The sequence below is a fragment of the Ostrinia nubilalis genome, chromosome 14 (assembly GCF_963855985.1).
Source record: "Ostrinia nubilalis chromosome 14, ilOstNubi1.1, whole genome shotgun sequence".
Lineage (NCBI taxonomy): Eukaryota > Metazoa > Arthropoda > Insecta > Lepidoptera > Crambidae > Ostrinia > Ostrinia nubilalis.
The window spans coordinates 11874152-11895190 of NC_087101.1; the positions used below are offsets into that span (position 1 = coordinate 11874152).

The window sequence follows — 21039 nt, forward strand, 5'->3', positions numbered from 1 at the left end:
AAACATGAATTCGCCAAAAACAATGATACCTTCCTGTCCCCTAGAGCCTACCACTTAAAATGTAAAAGAAACTAATTAAGACAGGTGTATCAATTTTACAGGTAACTCAATGAGGGCCAGGAATCGTGGGGGAGGGCAATCGAGACTCATTAGCATAATGAGGTCGGACGCAGTGAAAACTCGATCTTTTGCTTTTGGGGAAGAGGAATGTCAAAAGCTAAAGATAATGCTAAAATAGATTTAAAAAATAAAAGAAATGCGAAACAATTGACGTGCGAATTGTTCGGGAACGTTGCACAAGTGCCCGACAACACACTGGTGAGACTGGGATGTGTGTGTTTAATAAAATAACAAATTAACTTATCTTACTTATAACTAATTGTTAATTAATAGATCGTATTATAAACTGTTCGATTTTTGAATGTTTTAGAGGCAGGCATTTGTCTTATTAGTGATAGGCTTACACCCGTATTCACAGACATTACTATGAGGTCTCACAGTGCACGTGGACGCACAGGGTCCCAAAAACCTATTCATAGACAATACTCGACCAATCACAGAGCTTTTCAACGCTGTACGTTCGACTTCACATAGCGTTGCTGCTTTACTTAAGCAAGCATCGTTTGTGCATACGGGTGTCACTTTCAAACCATAGATTTTATCGATAAAAAGTTTACTAACCAGGCACTAACTGCCTATACTTATGCACAGTACGCCTCTGTCCATAGGATCGTAAAACGCAGGCAGTCGTCGGGTACAGGATAAAATTGAGAGGCTCTCTGGCTCTGGCATTTATTATTGCAGAATGATTCAGAATCTTTTATTCCATTAAGGATAATTATAATTCACTGTAACACTGAGTAGCGATTATTTCCAGCGAAGGGACTATCTACGTGTTTATAGAGACACCACTTTTTTATCTGTTTGTTCGCTTCAAAAGCTGAAAGTTCTGTTGAAATTCAGGGCTGCCTGGGTCGATATTACAATGCTAATGTCGTAAAAGTGTATTAATTATACGTACTAACAGTAATACAGAACATATCGAAGAATGTTCTCACCTCTCTTACATTGGAAAACAATTGAATTACATAATAATTTTATTAAGATTTTTGCATTATAGAGAGGCATCTCAACAACATAAGTTTTAAAACTTAATAACCTCAATTATGTCTTTTTTTTATTACGAAAGTAAGTATAGGTCTAACTGTCTGTTTGTGTAATAAGTAAATTTCACATTTATCGTGTTTTATCCTAAATAATATTAGATATTGCCAGCAAACAAAACCACGATCGAAGTGTCTCTCAGCCGACGGCGCCACATTTGTCAAATATATTACGTAAGTACTGACTTGTGAGATCGCAGCCAAGTCATATTTAGACTGACAAACAGCATTTTCTTTCTCTCTTTGTTACTTTAACAAGATTTAGGGTGAGTTGCACCACCTAACTTTGACCGTAACTTTAACGATAACCGGTGGTTTTTGTATGGAGTTTGACAGATTTTTGACGTTTGTCAATGTTAAAGTAAGATGGTGCAACCCAGCCTTAGTGAAACATGATTTGTTGAAGGAGGGAAACGTCATGAAAATAACTGCTAAAATATCAGCGTCATAAAAATAACTGCTAATATTTTTTTTATTTACTATACTTTAAATATTTAACTAAGCATGAGTTGCACCATCTTACTTTAACTTACAAGCGTCAAAAGTTTGTCAAACTCTGTACAAAAACACCGGCTAAGCTTTTAGTTGCGGTTAATGTTAAGGTGATGTAACTCAGCTTCAGCATTTGGTTAAACTATAGTACTAATAAGTAAAGTTACTAAAAAGTGCTTTCTTACTTCAATAACTGACTGGTTTAAATAATTTTCTTACCTGTAACAAACAAAAACATAATTATAAGCATTTACAAAAATGGACACATAGGACACAATAAAAAATGCAGTTTTCATCTTATTTTATAGTGGAATAAACTAATTCTGCGAATGACATAAAAACTTCAACGATTTAGGGAAGCATACCATCTACATATCTCTCGAATAAAAGTGCGTTACCAAGTGTTCATAGTGTATGTAGGGCGTCACATCGCCCCATAAAGTAGATTAAATTTAAATTGACAATTTGCTTTTACGAGGCAACGGGGTGCGCTGTAGGGATGCGCCTACCTGAACCGATATTACGATTTTTCGGATCGATTAAACTACGATTATTTGTCTGGCATATCAAAGATGTATCAGAGACAGCATTGTAATTTAATCGACGAAGATAGACTAAAATTATGATTATTTCTAAATCTAATGACTCTATCGATGGGAAATGAACCAGTCAATATCTTAATTATGTATCTGAAATGTAACACTACATTTTGTACAGTGGTCGACATAAGTCTACTGTTTTGGAACTAACGGGGAGAATAGCGAAGTAATCACAAAGTTGAATGCGTCACTGTAGAGGACTTGAGCTTAAAATGTACCTATCAATCGATTTCGAATTATGATCACTTTTTGTGTTGATTAATCATCTGAAAGTTTCATACACAAGAGCGATGCAATTTGGTTAAAGCACCGAACAGGCATGTAGGCAGCAGATTTGGGTAACGTAGTGGGCATTTTCGTCATCGATCTTTCGAAAATCGGACCAACTTCTCAAACCGCACATCCCTATCGGCATTCGGCGCATGCACACAGCTCAACTCGAAATTGTTTCGGCTCATAATTCCGTATGCTGTGTGCAATAAAGCTCTGGCAGCTAACCGTTGATTAATATCTGTGGTTAAGGGAGTTAAACTCTTCAGACGAAATTTCGCCTTAAACGCATTTGCGCCTAAGGTGTGGTCGCGTGAAAATTTTACGGGGAATACTTTCATCTAAGTAGGTGTTTACGGCGATGACACTGCAAGTAATTCTGATATTGATATTATGTGTCAACAAACAGTAAAAACTCAAAAAATCAGTGAAAAAGTGCTTTTGACCGATTATATGAGTTTTGACAATTACTTACAAAATTGACGAAAGTTTTATTGATTTCAGATAGGCTGAGTTCAAACGCTCAGTTTTCGAGGCAAAAAAATGTTTAAAGCTCCAACTGTCAACAAGGAACAAGGAAGTCTCTGTGACAACAGATTTTATCTACTTATTATTTGAACAAACAAGATCTATGCGAAACAAATACAGGATAAAATGTAATATTGTGTTTTTGGAAAGCAAACTTTACTTTCGGTAACCAATTTTTTGACAGATGTTGCGGATCCCAAACGTTACGTAAATCCTTGAGGTTGTGTGTTTGATATTCAACTAGCAGAAGTGTTTTGTAAAAAATATATTTGATAGATACCCTTACTAACTAGGGTGGTACAGGACTATTTCCACTCTATCAAAACTCCAGTGTAGCCTTCTACAGCTGCTCCTCCAATAAAATCATTGGTTAATGAAGCCTAAGCTGGTAATTTATTATTTTTTAAAGTAATTTTATTAATTTTTATTGAGTAAGCGTACACACAGACTCTAACAGGAGTATAGAAGGCTCGAAACAAAATTTAAGAGACCTGAAATTACAAAAAATACATAGCGAGTATAACGTGCCTATTCAATAGGTAAATTTCTAATAAGCCAACAGACAGTAGTACAGTGCGAGTCATGTACACCATAATGAGTCCCATGGGTCTTGTCATTTTACTAAACAAGTCCCAGTAGCACTTGACAAAAACAAGTCATAAATTGTCTGTCATTCAATTAAATATCCTATTTTATTTGCTAGGCAGTTTTCGTGCATGACATTCATACATAAAATATTAGCCAATCCAATTAAATATAACTAAACGAACGTTGACAGGCCTGTGGCAGTGGACGTCCTGTGGCTAAAATAATGATGTTATTATTATTCTTCAGTATCATTATTTATTTTCAGAATATTGTACAATAGGGATGCTTCCTGGGTAAAAAAGGAAGAGTTTGAATTAGACCGTCGGTTGATTTATAAAAAATACTTGACACATAGGCATTTTTCACATTTTTAAACTAATGAAAGATATAAAGCGCGTCAAAGTTCATAAGAAGAGGCCTGTGACGACAATGCGTACTTAAAAGTGTAGCACTTTGTGACGTCACGCGGAAACGTAAATGATTGACAAATAAAAATAAGTGTTTACTTGTCAAATATTTTTAAGTAGGTATGTAATTGACGAACTAAAATTTTTTTTAGGAAACTAGCCTATTATACGTTATGATACAAATGCAATAGGTAACTCATTTAATGAGGCTATTTCAAGAGTTTGAGTCGATATTTTTGGAGGGTAAGTAAACTTTCGATTCGAATAGAGTCGTCACCCGCACCATTCGTATAGCGTAGCTTGATTTTCATTCGAGAAAATCAAATCGATTGAGTGGCACTATCTTACTTTAATTAACTATAACAAAAATCTGTTAAACTCCATCCAACGGGTTAAGTTAGATGGTGCAACTCAGCTTAAATGTTCCACAATTTTTAAAAGTACAAACTCATTTCTCATAATCGAAATACAAATAATTTATTTGCTTAAATTTTTTTTACGGGTGAAGATCATCAGCTCAAGCATTGAGCTCAACACTATGGCTTATTCAACAAGTATTACGCATTTTGCACATTTGAAAAATGTACCTATTATTAATAAACCCTCATTAATAAAAGTTACACCCTAGCTTGACCCTGAACTCTAGCTTACATTGTCATTTAGTATGAAAATGTAATTTTAATCCAGAGGTCGTCCTAGGTGTAAATTTTTATTAATAAGGGGGATAGTCTGCAATGCTGTCAACTGTACCCGTAATTAAGACATTGAAATTTGAAATTCTCCACATTCCTTTACCGTTTCGTTTTAATTGACTTTTCACATCTACCGTCACAATTTCAGCTTTTCCGACAGCTTATTTAACAATGTCGTGCGTCCACGCTGTTTGCGGCCCACGCCGGCCATTACAAAAACGCGAATATCACTTAAATTTAGTTGCCCTCACTCACTTACAAATTACCCTCCTAAGGAACATTAATTATGTCTCCATTTGCATAATGTTGACATCATAGATTCACGTGACCCTGTATTTAAAAAGTAGGGTAAAGGGCGAGCTGGGAATGAAATTGGTTTGTTAATATTATTATTGCTGTGACACCAAAAAATCCAAGTTTTACAAATTTTATTTGTTTACTAACTGATAAATATAACGTCAAAAGTATGCACGATGCTGCAGCCTGTGGATGTTTAGGCACTATATTAAAACGCTGGTCTTGTAGCCCCAACCCTTAAAAGACTAGTTTGTCCATCTATTGAATAGACGCTATCTCAGAATTTTCGAAAAGAGCTTAGATTGAGTCAAAAAGTAAAAGTAACTATGCATTTTCTGGTAATAGTATTTATTTGGTGGTAAAAGTGAAGGTATTACAATAGCTACTTAGTTCGCCCTAAAGAATTTGAATTAAAAGTGCGGAAAATTTTACCAAGAATTTACTAGGCCATGTTCAGGGTACTAGAAGAGTGTCAAGTGGACCATACACGATTTCCCAGGCTCGAGTCCCGTTTTCATTGCACACACACAGACTTGGGTGCGCCCTGATTTTATGAACCTGAATGGATTTTGACACCATTTTTGTATTGTTATTGGAACCCAAAAATATTATTCTATTCTGTTTTCGAGTTTCAGCATACGAGAAAAGATTCGCTATTTTCGTAGCCACACTGAAGATGTAGCTTGAAAGAATAACGCTGGAGGCCGCCGTCTAATGGTGTTTGCTTTCAATAACCCGCTGTTTGTGGGGCTCCATGGGAATATCCGCACGTTTCGATATTTTCCCATATAATCTTTGTTTTAGGAGCACATCTCCCATTATTGGGCGCGCTTTGTTTTTACAAACTGGTTTGCATTTTGTCCAAAATAGATATTTCTGAAAATACACTCTTGTTTTTGCGTGTCTTCGTTTTGCCGTGTGATTTTTACCTATAATACAGTTTAGTGGTTGGTTTTCAAAGCAACGCGAAACTTACCATTTTACTCGATCCGATAGAAGCCTTATTTTCCAAGACCCAAATACAGAATCAGTCCCATTAAAATTGGAAACGATTGCAAATACAAAGCAACCCTAGCTAGTTAATTAAAGAAATGCAGTCGAAAATTTAAATTGCGGAAAACGCTAGTTCTTCAGCTGTGAGATTAGGAAATAATTAATTGGCACCGAGCACCGATAAACAATTTTAATTACTCTACGGCAATAAAAGGGTCACAGCCTTAAATCTCCTGGAAAGAAATGGAACTGTTTCAAAGGAAGTAATTAAGCGACTTTAAACTGAATGGGGAGCGAATTGAGCGATCAACCCGTAATACACACTTACGCGAAATCTTAACAGTAAATTGAGTTAACCCTCCGGAGCGATTCGTCAAGCGAAACAACGCACTGGCACAGGGGAAGTGGTTGAAGTAGACCCGGGAACCAGGGCACTATGCCACGAATCAAAAATGGGCGCAATCGAGCATGCAGAGAACATGCGGAGTTCATGAAAAAGTTACTGAGCATTAGCTAGAACAAGGATGGGTCTTCTGGGGTCGGCATATCCGTCTCCAGAAGACTATAGGTCCCTCTCTCCAAGATAAGACCTAGAAATCGCTTTTCTACTAAGCGGGTGGCTCACGTTATCTAGACTAGATGGACAGCTAGATATATTAATTACTTAAAAAAATAAGTTTTGTACAATAAACAAAACAATGTATATTTCAGTTACTGATGTTACTGATGATGTCTTCTGGAGAGCTAACAATTTAGTGAGTTGTGGCATTTAAGCAAGCCAATGCGTGGAGAAAAATCGAAATCAAAGTAAGCATGTAAGATACTTAATTCGCATTTACTATGTTTCCCCACTACATTATCTTCCATTGCGGCATTCCAAACTTTTCGAGTTATGGACTTCTACACCCAGTTTCAAAAGCTATGCTACCAGACCAAATTAATGACCCCTACTCCAAAGACATACAGTTCAATCTTGAATGACACGCGACACTGGCGCCACTGGTATTCGCACAAGTTTAATTCAAGTTGCCGAAGGGCTGTTATAGGACCCAGAGGAATTAGAAATTTAGACCTTGACGTAAGCAATGAATTTAAACAATTTTAAGTCAATAAATCTTATTACGTTAATAAGAAACTTGCGACACGGCTCCACATGGTAGCGAAATAAAAACTAAGCTCTCGCGGAAGACCAGTTTCTTGACATGCCCTTACGAGCATGTCATGATAAATACTGAGCGGGAGCCTATTGACGCAGTGGCCCACTATTTTCTATATTCGTTTTGTGTTGTTATTGTTTATAATTTGTGCTTACTGTGGTCAATAAATTATATTCTTAGTATTCTTGAAATATTTCAATACGGTTTATCTCCTTTAGTGTTTTTTATCAAAAACGACTTCAAATCCTCTGAGAGGGCGCTTACTTCTTAAGAATAGGTTAATGTCTGTGATAGTCTGAAAACGTAATGAACAGGTAGATTTTTATCAGAATAAAATCGAATTTGCTCGTTAAGTTGCCTTGTCTTTACTAATCCCGTTATTAAAGGGTTAAATTTTAATAACGAGTCTATTCATAATGGTTTGTTTTGATTTGAATTTCGTTTTAAATCTCATTTTCATGCTGTGTCTTAAATTGTCAAAACTATATTCAATTTCAAGGTGGATTGAGGCTTTTGGTTATCAATTTAAAAATGTAATCATAGAGCTGAATCTATGACTTATTTTAAAACGAGTTTTGAGTTTACTTTGTAGTAGGTAGGTCCGTACCTTATAGCTCTCTTTTGCCAGTTAGGGCTATATTTCACCAGGACACCATGGCGCAACCAGTCGCCCGCTACCAACAATACGTATTCAGCTCTACAGAGAGTTACTCACCTGGTGTCCGTTTTGGTTGCGCAAAGCTGAATACATTTTGTTGGTAGCGGCGACTGGTTACGCCGCCATGGTGTCCCGGTGAAATATAGCCCTTAGGGTATCACCCTGTGCGTCCACGCGCACTGTGAGACCTCATAGTAATGTTTGTGAATACGCGCGTTGTCATTAATGTATATTAAAGTGGACGTCGGAGAAAGTCTGCGATGACAAAAGCTGGATCAGCATTTTACATGCAATCTGGTATGCAATTCTTTGGTGCATCTTCGCATTACCATGCCAAAAGCAGCCGGATGGGAAAAACGATGGACGAATTTTGGATATGGTAAGTATGGTATTTTAGAAACGTGACCTTCATGAGATATTTCTGAAATACATACAGAGACAGGTTAGTAAAAATACGAACGTTTCCAAGCGTTTAGCTTCTTTATCTTCTAGCTAAACGCTTGGAAACGGATACACCATAATATTGTTCATATTATTTTGAAATTGTGATTAAACAACATCTACTTTTGTAGAGCGAACGACTTATAAACGCTATGATTGAGAAGTACACAACTCCTCTAAGCAGTTCATATACAATAAGGTAATATTTATCACCTCTCCCATCTGCAATACCTCATCTACCTCTCTTCATGTCTCTCACGTCACCTCTTTCAAAACGTCGCCGGCTTTATAACACTCAAAATGCTTCGAACGTGTGATTGCACCTTTATTGCAATTTCAAAGGACCTCCATCTGAAGCCATAGAGGTGAATATCGAATCAGTGTTGCTACACTCTCTGCACTTGGGAAATTCCACTTTGAGTTTACTGAAATATTTATTTTTTGCAAGAATGTAATAAAGGATACAGAAGAAGTGGCTCTATGTAGTGGAAGTCCTCCTCAAAACTAGTAAATAAGTCGCATTGTATGGCCGCTCAATAATCACTCATCTTCTACATCTGGCGCTGTGTGAAATCGTCCAAAGATTTATTAATTTATCTAGACAATTAGGCTGAGTTGCACCACCTAACTTTAACGGTAACTATGACGATAACCGGTGCTTTTTGTATGGAGTTAGGCAGATTTTTGACGTTTGTCAAAGTTAAAGTAAGATGGTGCAACCCAGACTAATGTAGAAGAATCGCGTTCCGAGAACTCACATTTTTATTTATTCAAACATCTCAAATGTTCATTAACTCAAGAGTAGGTGAAATTAATAAAAAAACTTAGTGTACCATGTCGATATTTTTCTTTATATTTCATATTTTTCATGGGAAAAAATCCGAATAAACCGTTTATTGTGGCCAATTTTCCAAGGCAAAGTCAAGTTTAGATCCTGTAAGATATTTAATAGCGTTCTCGCGGCTAAATCAGTGCGATGGCAAGTGACGTAAATGCAATTTGTCGGGATCGTATGGGAAACATACGCCGCGTTACAGGGCTGCCTCTGATTAGGTAAACTAAAATAATAATAATAAAACATTGCGAAAAATACAATAATAATAAAAAGCTAATTTACAAAAGTTGCACGTTACGTTTAGAATGGAGATGTAATTCTGAAAAGAGTATATTTATTCTAATTCCCTAAGAATAAAAATTACGAAAGGATAATTAAAAAGGCATTTATCTAACTACTTCTTTTGCACATTATTTTAGTTGCAAAGTGAAATAATCGCTGTGTTCAAATTACGAGCTTTTGTTAGATCGTACTTCGACAATTCGCAACTGAATCAGATTGCGACATATGGTACAAAAAATTAAGAACAATATTTGCAAATTAGACATAAGAAAGCAGCAGCCCTGGCTAGAACCACGTACCGCCTGCACTTGATAATATCCACGGAGCAATAACGCAACGTCTCAATACACTGAGTTTCAAGAAAAATCTAAGATTAAGGCCGGGTAGCAGAGAAAATGGCGAAAATGAGGTTTTCATTTTTCATTTTTGAGGTACTAAACAGTAAAATTAAAGGCTAAGATTTTTATTGGGCATAGTTGAGGATATTTTCTAGGGCTATTAACGGATGGAAACACGATTTGATGAAGTTGACTCGATAGAATAAATTCCCAAAGTTACCTCTATTCGTTTTCTATTTATGGTTTTATTTTTAAAATAAGCGATTTGAGATTCTAAATCTTTTACTAAACTAAAGTTCAGAAATAACTTGAGGGCTTTTAACGGATGAAATTTTTATATTGCGTCTTATTTAGTTACTATGTTAAAAAATGTGGAAAAAATCGTCCATGACGGCTTGGACAATCTCAATCAGTCGCGCGGTGGCGCTTACGGAGGACGGACGCGTGTCAGTTTTTTGGCCGTGACAGTTCGCGATTTGTCAATATTTTTGACAATGATGACTTTGATGAGTCACAGTATAATAATATCAGTGTTACTGGAGAAAGCTTAAATTTTTGATAATTAAAAATTATCAATTATGTCTACCTATTATAATTTAAATCGTTCGCATCCTTTTAAACGAAGACTCTACTCATGATACATAGTACATTCCTCAAATATGAGACAAAACCAATGAGCTAAAATTACATTTTAATAGTACCTACATACAATGATACAATCGTCTTACCAGGCCTGTTCATCTCCGCGAGTTTGCATCGAAAACAAAACACGTACGATGGCCCACCTACAGGATACTCTTCGACAAGGCCTCACATACGAGCGAACATTGACTCACGCACGCGTATTCTTGTGTATGATGGAAGAAAATAAAGAAAATGGTGTACTAAATACTGTGCAGTATTTAACTGCCTAAATAATAATAAAAACACAAAATGTACTTTTTTAAGTTGCCTCAAGACACTGAGAGGTAAATAAGTAGTTAATAGTATTCATGATAATTCATGCTAAATCATGTATTTCCTCCGCCATTTTCCGCAGTTTGGCACCTCACGTCACATCATTTTACCGAAGTCAGCCCTATAGATTCGGCGCAGTGCCGATCACTGACGTTTGTCAACAAAATGGTGCTTGATTCTTGAGACAGGCTAAATTACACCATATTGTTAATGATATTGAGCATACATTTTTTTAAATACCTTCGCGAAGTAAAACTTCTGTACGTAGTACTTATTAATATTCTGTGGTCTTACACTCTTTAGAAGAGCACACTGACACAAATAAATAATAAAAAATACTGTCTAAGGTCTGTAGCTAAAGGTCTAAGCTGTAAGATAGAAGAATCGTCTAGCCAAAAAGATGGCAGATGCAGCAGATGTCAACGGATTTAAAACTGGAGTTCATATGACTCCTTGTAGACTTGAGTCTCTAGAGCGTCCCTTCCTCCACCAAGCGTAAGAATTTTCACAAAAATACTGTCTAAGGTCTGTAGCTAAAGGTCTAAGCCGTAAGATAGAAGAATCTTATAGCCAGAAACATGGCAGATGCAGCAGATATCAACGGATTTAAAACTGGAGTTCATGTGTATCCTTGTAGTTTTGAGTCTCTAGAGCAGTGGTTCTTAACCTTTAAGTCATGAGGGACCATTTTACCAAATTTCTGTCTTGTCAGGGACCACCTCATAATCGGTCAAAACCAGTTTGACTGCAAAAATCAGTTAAAAGTGGTTTTGACCAAGGTGTGCAAGTGCACATCGTGGACCAATACTCAATACTCAATTCTTTATTGCATCCACTTGGAATGCCTCCAGGGACCACCAGTGGTCCGCGGACCACCGGTTAAGAACCACTGCTCTAGAGCGTCCCTTCCTCCACCATGCGTAGGAATGTTTCAAAAATACTGTCTAAGGTCTGCAGCTAAAGGTCTAAGCTGCAAGATAGAAGAATCTTCTAGCCAAAAAGATGGCAGATGCAGCAGATGTCAACGGATTTAAAACTTGGAGTTCATGTGACTCCTTCTAGACTTGAGTCTCTAGAGCGTCCCTTCCTCCACCATGCGTAAAAGTTTTCCAAAAATACTGTCTGAGGTCTGTAATAAAAGTCTAAACTGCAAGATAGAAGAATCTTTTAGCCAAAAACATGACAGATGCAGCATACATCAACGGATTTAAGACTGGACTAGCACCACCTTGCAATGTCATCTTCTCATTGTTATCTGTAATGTAAATTATTTTTAAAATGTATTTAAAAAATAAAATGTTCGTTTTATTATTTCAATAATCTGACCTCTCAACTCAACTACACTACACAAACACCTTTGTTCGCAACTGTACTGACGAAACCTCGATATTATACCGTTCATTTAAGATGGCAAGCTTTTTGCTGCGGTAATGCACTCCAGATAACCGTGTGTGATGCTTATAATTGCTCATAGTGATTTTCGATACAGAGCCCCGTACATACATACGTTATATAAATACATACCCCGTACATAAATTATGGAAAGAAAACACCCAGACCAATACAAACAAATATGTATGCAATTTTAGTATGATATTTTTATTTATTAATAAACAAAAAGACTGAACAAAATTGATGCGTGTACTGATTAATGTAATTAACCACATGCAAAGCTTTGTGAATTGCAACAACTATAATTTATTATCCAAGCTCTAAATAATCGCTACTACGAGTAACTGATCATAAAATGTTTTTTCAATCGCTCAAGCTCCCGAGGATCTACCGATAGGTCGGGAGACGTAATCTTGAAATTCTTTTAGCCGGCGCGGAACTTTCGGAAGGTCGGGTGACGCCACGCCTCTTTGAACCGTGTTTACTTTGGCAGTTATATTCTATATTTATATTATTCGATTCTAAAATATATTCCCAAAAATTTTGAAAGTTGTTTTAATTTGTATCACTTGGATAGGATTTGTATTAGAATTATAGCCTGACCAGGAACATAAAAACCCTCGCCATGTTGCGGAAAATTAATGGTACTAATTTCTTTTAATGGCAACAGTAACTGAAAACTTCATTGACATGTCACCTTGCATGTCAGTCTATTGCTGTCAAAGTGTAAACAAACTTTATTTTAAATGTGTGCAATTGATTTTCTGAATTAAATTGCTAAAAACTTTTATAGTCGTGAAAGAAAAGTGGTTCACAATGTGTTAAAGTATTTGTCGAAGAGAAATACTAAGGGTTCGGGTTCGGTCCCCGCCGCCGCTCGACTATTGTGGTGAGCTCACTCGTGACACAAGCATATTTAGCTTAGTACGAGGGGCTAACGGGAGTATTAGTAATTTGTGTAATAACAAATTACTAATAATCTTTATTTAAAAAAAAAAAAAAAAAAAAAAAAAAATATGTTTTCATTGAATAATGTTTCCGACAAAGGTTGTCAAATTGACTGACATGTTTATCGTATAGTACAGTCAACTATGAAAATTAGCTGTGGTTTGTTTCAACTACCTATTTTAAAGTTTTTTGTCACTTTGTAAGTGTTGAATTTTATGGAATTGGGAAAGAAGTACCGAGTTTGAAGCGTTCATGAGCAAACATTGCAGTTGAATATTCAAGTTCAGAATTTGATTATTGATCAATAATAATAAAATCCTACTTGCTCGATTGATGGTTTCATTAAATTTATTTAAACCAGTTTACCTATAATATAATATTTTTTTGTTAATTTATGAAAATATTAAATTAGCCTATAATCCTGAATCCTGATACATAAAGTTAGCCTATTAATTTAATACAGGTACGACTGTACCCAGTGTTGCACTATCAAATGCAATTGACGCGCCTCTATGCCAGGGTTTTTATGTTCCTGGTCAGGCTATAAAGTGCTGTGAGTGTGACGCTTGAACGGAAGGAAGTCAACCTAACCTAACCAACTGCGTATTTCTAAACTGCGTATTTCTATACTGTGTAGCCGCGAGAGCTCTTTGGCGCGCTGTCTTAGGCGAAGTATTGCGCGCGCAGATTTTGACAGCGCGAAATACCTACATTAGCAGAAATACCAAGCCTTAACTTTGATTTTTGAGATAAAAATATACCAGAAGCAACTTTAAACTAGGTATAAATCTTCATTTAGGCTGAGTTGCACCACCGAACTCTAGGTAACTATAACGATAACCGGTGCTTTTTGTATGGAGTTTGACAGATTTTTGACGTTTGACAAAGTTATAGTAAGATGGTGCAACCCAGCCTTAGAATTTTATAACCCATTTATGAGTACACCATTGACTTAGAATAATATTAACCCTACCAAACGTGGATATAAGAAGTCAGTGCTGGGAAGAAGCAGCGCAAGAAGCTCAGTGGAAAACGATAAGATCTCACTCGATTATTCCTCAACTATACAAGATATCGAAAAACTGGTTACTAATCCTGAAAGTGCTTCACGAGCTCTATCAAACGGTTACAGTATAAACTGGATCTATTCGAAAATGTAATGTTTCCAGGATGCCCACCACGATAAAATCTAAAATCGATATAAATGTATCGATAAGAAATTATCATGGCGCGCATGTTAGCCCTGCAGCAATTGTCATCCTTGTGCGATGACAGTGAGGGTTTTCGCGTATGAAAGATCCGCTAGATGGCGGGACGTGGATGTGGGGTCTGACTGCTGCGTGATTAGTGGATTTTGACATATCTGTCAATGTCATGTCCAAATTAACCAATCATGCAGCATTTGGACCTTATGTCTACGTATTGCCATCTGACGGATTTTTCATACGCGAAAACCCTCATTGCAAAAACATGTAACACTAAGAAAATAGTTCAATGTAAAAGGATTACAGACAAAAAAGGTCAACCCGGATCACTTGACAAGCAGCCCAGACGTCACTAAAACACGTAGTGCACAGTAAATCCGCAAATATATCTCTGGCGTGCAGCAGTTAACTAATGGACGATAAAACAAACTGCCAGCATTATACATCATGGCGACGGGACCCACAGCCGCTGGAAGTAAAGCTGAGGGCACACAGCTGGGCGCTTAAGGAATCGGACTCAATCGCTGGACATTTAGACCACCATATCCAAGATAAGGATCTATGCACTTCCACTATTGGAAAAACCTTCTAGAGTTTACCTAACATCTGATTCTATGTCGATGATTCACTCAAAGTTACCAATACTCTCTGAGCTGGTGATAATCAGGTCTAAACTCTGTCTTAGTCACTCATTTTAGGATTCTAGCGTTATGAGGGAGATGGACCTAGTTGCCAAAATACTCATCAGCTGCATAACCCAGAACTTGACTAGAGACCTAGATATTTCTGGTAAGGTATGAGGGAGATGAACCTAGTTGCCAAAAGACTCATCCCAAGGCCATCCGTAGAGATGGATGCATTGTTCTTATGGCATCCTTTGGGAGACAACTTAGCATCAGGTCATACAACTAACTTAACAGATGACCAAGAATATAAGTAACTCGCGTAAGATTTAGCCACTACTAAGTACTTCAGGTAAGTGCAACACACTTTCTCGGATAAAATAAATATCAGACACATTACGCTTCGCTAATCGCCTTACTTGGCATACTCTGACATGTCACGTTCTTGTGACATTTGACATTATCACATCTGAATGTCACACGTGTCCTATTACCTTCACTTACTACTACAGTGTGGCCGTAACCTAAAGCAACATGGCGTAAGCGACAGAAAAATCATTTGTTACAGTCCAGGCGAGTTAATTTACAATATTGCTGTTTAATTTTATAGAACCATAACTTGGATATAATGTTTAGTACGGTTTAAGCTAGAAAATGTAGGTCTAGATTTTTCTGCAAAGTTAATTAAACGTTCTAGGCAAGGCCAAACAATTTGCAACCAGCTGTAAAAACTAATGAAGTAAAGCACATTTTTATGGCATCTCGGATTTTCCTAGTATGTGATGTTAGTAATTCTTGTTTGAATGTGTTTTCAGTACAGGAAAACCTTACAGTTTTATAAGTTTCTTTACTGTAACAAGGTAATCCTTTGCTTTTAAGCAGACCGAAAGCTACCTATAAATAAAATACTAGTGATGGTCAACTCGAGTAAGTAACTCGAGTTAACTCGAGTTGGGCGTAACTCGAATCCACTCGAGTTGAATTCTCTCTGACTCGAGTTCGTATCGTAAACCGAATGGATCCGACATGGACCGAAGATTGCCGATCATTTGAGTGTTGAGACTATGTTCATTTGAAGTTAACTTTAAACTGCCGGTTATTGTTGTAGATTTTCGTGTTTTATGTTCTGTTTTTGAAAAATGCCAAGTGATAATAAATATAAATATTTTTTTACATTAAAATTCAAGCCAAAAATCCATGAATAAATTATTATATTTCAAACAATAATTTTTTCTTTCTTACTTTAGTTATAAATGATATGTTTTTAAATGTTAATACGAATCTGAGTGAATAAACTGGTAAAAATAAGTAAAAAACGGACTTGTCCATCCAGTTAACTCGAGTTACGTAACTCGAGTTCAACCCGAGTTACGTGGATTTTAACTCGGGTTAAATCGAGTTTTGTTTTTCCCGAGTTGGCCCATCACTATAAAATACATTCCTTCAGCCACTTGTACAGAAAATGACAGTAATACTGTTTTCCTTTTCTCCACCATAAATTAAGCGGCGGACGTTTTTAAAATTTCTAGGAAGAAAACAGGTATCAAAACACCATTAAAAGTCACATGGACTCTACTTCAGTATGCACCTTACCATTTTTAAAACTTGGTGGCTTCTAGGGACCTTTAGTAATTTAGCGATACTATATTCTACTTTGTTGTTTTACTCATGTTCACTTCCCACCACCAAACCCTTACTACCCTGCATCATCGCTCAAGCCTCGCAATCGTTTTTCTCACAGCGATGCGTCAAGCTGAGCCCACGCCCAACGCTGGGCTTGATTTACAAGTGCACCTGAGCCCATTGCACTTGTCCGTGTGGATTGTCTCGATGATTTTTCAACGGCCCGGCAAAAGGGTGGAAAAAACCGGCCAAGTGCGAGTCGGACACGCGCACCCAGGGTTCCGTAGGTAAGTAAATAGTTTGTTTCTGGAATTAGGGTTTTAGGAAAAGATGGCAAAAAAATATTAATGTTATTCTGTTTTTAGTATTATTTTGTTGTTATTATGTACCTACCTAGAGTACCTACTTAGAGGCAACAGAAATACATAATTTGTGAGAATTTTAACTGTGTAGCTATCATGGTTCATTAGATACAGCCTGGTGGGTGACAGACAGAATGGAGTCTTAGTAACAGGGTCCCGTTTTTACCCTTTGGGTACGGAACCCTAAAGGGAAATTGCTCGGTGAGGGATGAAAGGTATTTTTAAAAGGGAAATAACAAGACGGTTAGGCTTTGTGGATGAGGGTCGGGCAGACTTATTTTCGGTTTAATAAACAAATTGTGTACAGGTACTTTAATAAATTACTTAAATTACTCTTAAAATAACCTTAAGATTTCAGATGTAAACAAATCCTTTTGCAGGGTTTTTGTGTCTTTTTCTTTAAATTGATTTATACACCATTATAATATTTTAAAAAGTATGAAGTCATGCATGAGCAACAATATTGATGTTTTATCTTAACGCAAAAACAAGGTGCAATTTGATCAATCTTTACAATTTTTCATAATTAAGCATAGGTTATAATTGATCAAACCTAGTCCATTTATAACTGTCGGTCATCGCATCCACAAAACTTTTAGGCTGAATTGCACCACCTCATTTTAACCGTTACGGTTAATGACAATAACCGGTGCATTTTGTATGGAGTTTGACAGATTTTTGACGTTCGTTAAAGTTAAAGTAAGATGGTGCAACCCAGCCTAAAGATTCTAATCTACCACTATGAGCTTTGTAAATTATAACGCAGTACACCGACGGTGTTCGTCAAAATTTACTTTGAACACGTAATCTGTCGCTTTTACCCCATCTCCCCTTAGGGTAAAACACCCTGTTACCTGCCACCCTAACGATGCATCAGCGATGCGCTTGTCTATGGTGATTGTTCCGATGATTTTTCAACGTTGTCTCTCATTTGTCCTCGTTATCGACTATTTTGGACAAGAAATGAGACGTGTGCGTTTTTCTGTCGAACTATGGTAAAGTTTTATAAGACAGAAACTTTCCTATAAATATCTGCCAGATCGTTAAGACACCTTAAAAACCAAAATTTATTAGTTTAGTTCACGATAATAGAAAAAGGGGACAGTACATACTTCATTAATAACACCGAGATTCATCTAGTGGTTTAGTGAAAAATCTTTGATGACAAACTAAATAAATGTTACGGATATTGATCCAGTGAAATTTACATTGACTTGATTTTTTTAAATTATAATAAATACATATTATACATATGTCATAGTCAAAGGTCGATATGCAGTCTCTTCGCGGAATGACTGGTTTCTCCTAGGTTTGACCAAGGCCTTCAGGCAAACCCCGAAGTGAATTCTAATTTCGGCCTTTGACTAAGTCAAACCTAGAAGTGCCTAAACAGTTCAGTCAAACGTCGAAACCAAAATAATCTGTATCGGGCTTTGCCTAGTCAATCCTAGAAACGACTGGCAGACTCGGTCAGAAGTAGACAGCAAATAGAAAACCGGCCAAATGCGAGTCGGATTCGTTCACGAAGGATTCCGTGCGACTCTGTTCTTGTATGGGAGCCCCCCTTTTAATATTTATTTTATTTTAATTTTATGATTTATTTTTAAAGTAGATATGCAACTAAATATTATGTAAATATTTCAAGGGTTCACATGTTTACGTTTTAATATCGAGCAGAAAACTGCAAAAAGTCACGTTTACTGTATAGGAGCCCCCTTAAATATTTAAGTATTTTATTGAATTATTTATTTTTAAAGTATCTAATTAAAAAACTAAATCTTTTGAAAATGATTCATGAGATACGAGCCTGGTGACAGACAACATTAAGGTAACAGAACCCTAAAAATTAGTAATTTCAAGATCGGTCTAGAAACACTGACAAAGAACCGCAGTAAATAATTTTAGTTACTCGTACCTTCACCGACCGTAACGCCTATGTAATAAATTCGAGATCAGAATGAAGTTTAGTTTAGTTTAAAGTCTTAATTGAGGTTTGACTAGTCAAACCCCGATTTCATTAAATTGAGTTTCGACCTTTGCCTGACCAAATTAGTTACTCCTAGGTTTGACTAACATTCTTTAGTCAAAGGCCGAAATGTTTGGGCTTTGACTAAGACTTCTAGTCAGACCTGAGGATTGACTAGTCAAACCTAGGAGTGCCGGAACTTCGAGGTTTGACTATAACACATATACTATAGTTTTTATTGGCACGGGCTACTCCGTCTACATCTGACTGGTATATCCCTAATAGACTATTAGCACACTATTAGGCAGAACCAATTTCATCCCTAAATATTTATTAACTAAACTATCAAATAAAACGTCCAATTTTACACCCCACAAGATTAAATCCCCAATAATCCTGGCGTTAAACAAATACGTCCTAACCAGGGATGTTATGGATATCCGTAACCGTAACCGAAACCGATTCAAAAGTTTCGGATAGTTTCGGATAAAGGCGCAGTCTAAATCTTAATATTTTTTACTTGTCTGGCTGGCATTCCCTGGCACCATATAGTATCTCCGCCTGTTTTACCTTTATCATAGGTGTCATCATAGTACATAAAGTGGCTATGTGGGTTGCGCAGCATCTTGCTACATGAGTTTTACATTTATTAAATTCTAATATCCGTAACCGAAATTATTCGAAACTTTCGGATAATCCGAAATCATTTCATATCCGTAACCGTACTAACCGTAACCGAAACCGGTATAATATTATTCTAATATCCGTAACCGAATCCATAACCGAAACCTCATATCCTTAACATCCCTGGTCCTAACTCCGGCTGATCCGACCGCATGTCCGTGGGGCACCGAATGGCAAATCTGTTGTACATCAATAAAGGCGGCGCATTACCTTATTGGGGGTGCACTGAGGTGCATCAATCAATGTCTTGCGCGTGCAGGGGCGTTGTGACGTGATATTCCACCGGCTCTATAGCGTTTAATGACAATTGAATGGTTCACAGCTTAGACCAGTATTTCTTAGACACAGCTTTTCTGAACTCTAAAACTAAATTAGGCTGACACAATACGACACACAGTTTAGTTAACTATGTATGTGAAATATGGACAAAATGTTAATATGGCCACTCTAACTTTTATTGCTTTAAAATAATTATTTAGAGTATTAAGTTAGCGAAGCAGTAATGTTTCTGTGAAGGTAAAGGACTAGAATGTCATGGTTAAAACGAATTTCAAGTGTCTTATGTGACCAAAAGGCATCTAACAGGAGTCACCAAACGCCATCCCAATGACGAAAGATTAGATCCGATAATATTGATCTTATTGCTCAAATACCACCATAATGTTTCCAAACCCCCCGCGCTAAATTTTTAACCACCGAGACCCCAATCTTCGTAATGGGGCACTAACTGCCAAATCTGGTAGTCATCAATAAGGGCGGTGCATCAGGGCGCAGACCTGCAGGGTGCATCCGTCAGTCTGCAGCGGGGCTTGCCGACCCATTTTGCCGCAATTTGCTGAGGTCCCAGAGGTGGGTGGTGCAGGTCAGAAGCGACATCAATTGGTAGTCGTAGAAAATGTGACCTGATCTCTTTTCAGTCAAAAAACTCAATTATAATTTATTGGTATAGAATTAGAAATGGAGTTATCCTAGACTGTTTTTACCTCGATTACCGCTGGAGTACCTCAACAAGTTCTTAAGACGAAGATAGGTAAAATGGTGCCTTTTGGGGGTCCAGCAGTGGACTACTAAAAGCTGATGTCACAGAAGACAAGTTAGGTACAGCTCTTGTTAAGGGAACAGTTCTTTTTGTGAATAATTACATCACAATGATAGATTCTTGATGATGATCACCAAGTATGCAATGCAAAATTATGAAATTTCTTTCAGCCTAATAGGCCAATAGAATTAGATTTTAAATCGGAAATAATTCCTACCAAAGATTTTATTGCTTTAATGGCTTCATTGGTTGCCCATTAAGACTCTCCTAGGTTTTCGACTTCGACGGAGTGGTGCTTAAGTGGTGGAGGCCCCCGAAAGGGGCGTTTTTTCGGTTTTCCGGTTATACCACGTAAAGGACTAACTCTATCGAAAAAAGATAAGCTTGAGAACGATTTGTCCAAAAGATATGAATTTGGTCTTATTTAATGCAGTTTTAAGTGCCCTTCAACCGTCATGAAGACCACTTTTCGATAGGGTAAGTCCTTTACGCGGTATAAC

The 21039-nt window shown here is 37.0% G+C and overlaps 1 protein-coding gene across 1 annotated transcript in view; it reads right to left on the minus strand.

Annotated features, from left to right (window-relative positions):
* Positions 1–21039, minus strand: part of LOC135078176 (uncharacterized protein CG43867-like) — a 409623-nt gene that overhangs the window by 227563 nt on the left and 161021 nt on the right. The gene's annotated exons all lie outside the window — the stretch shown is intronic.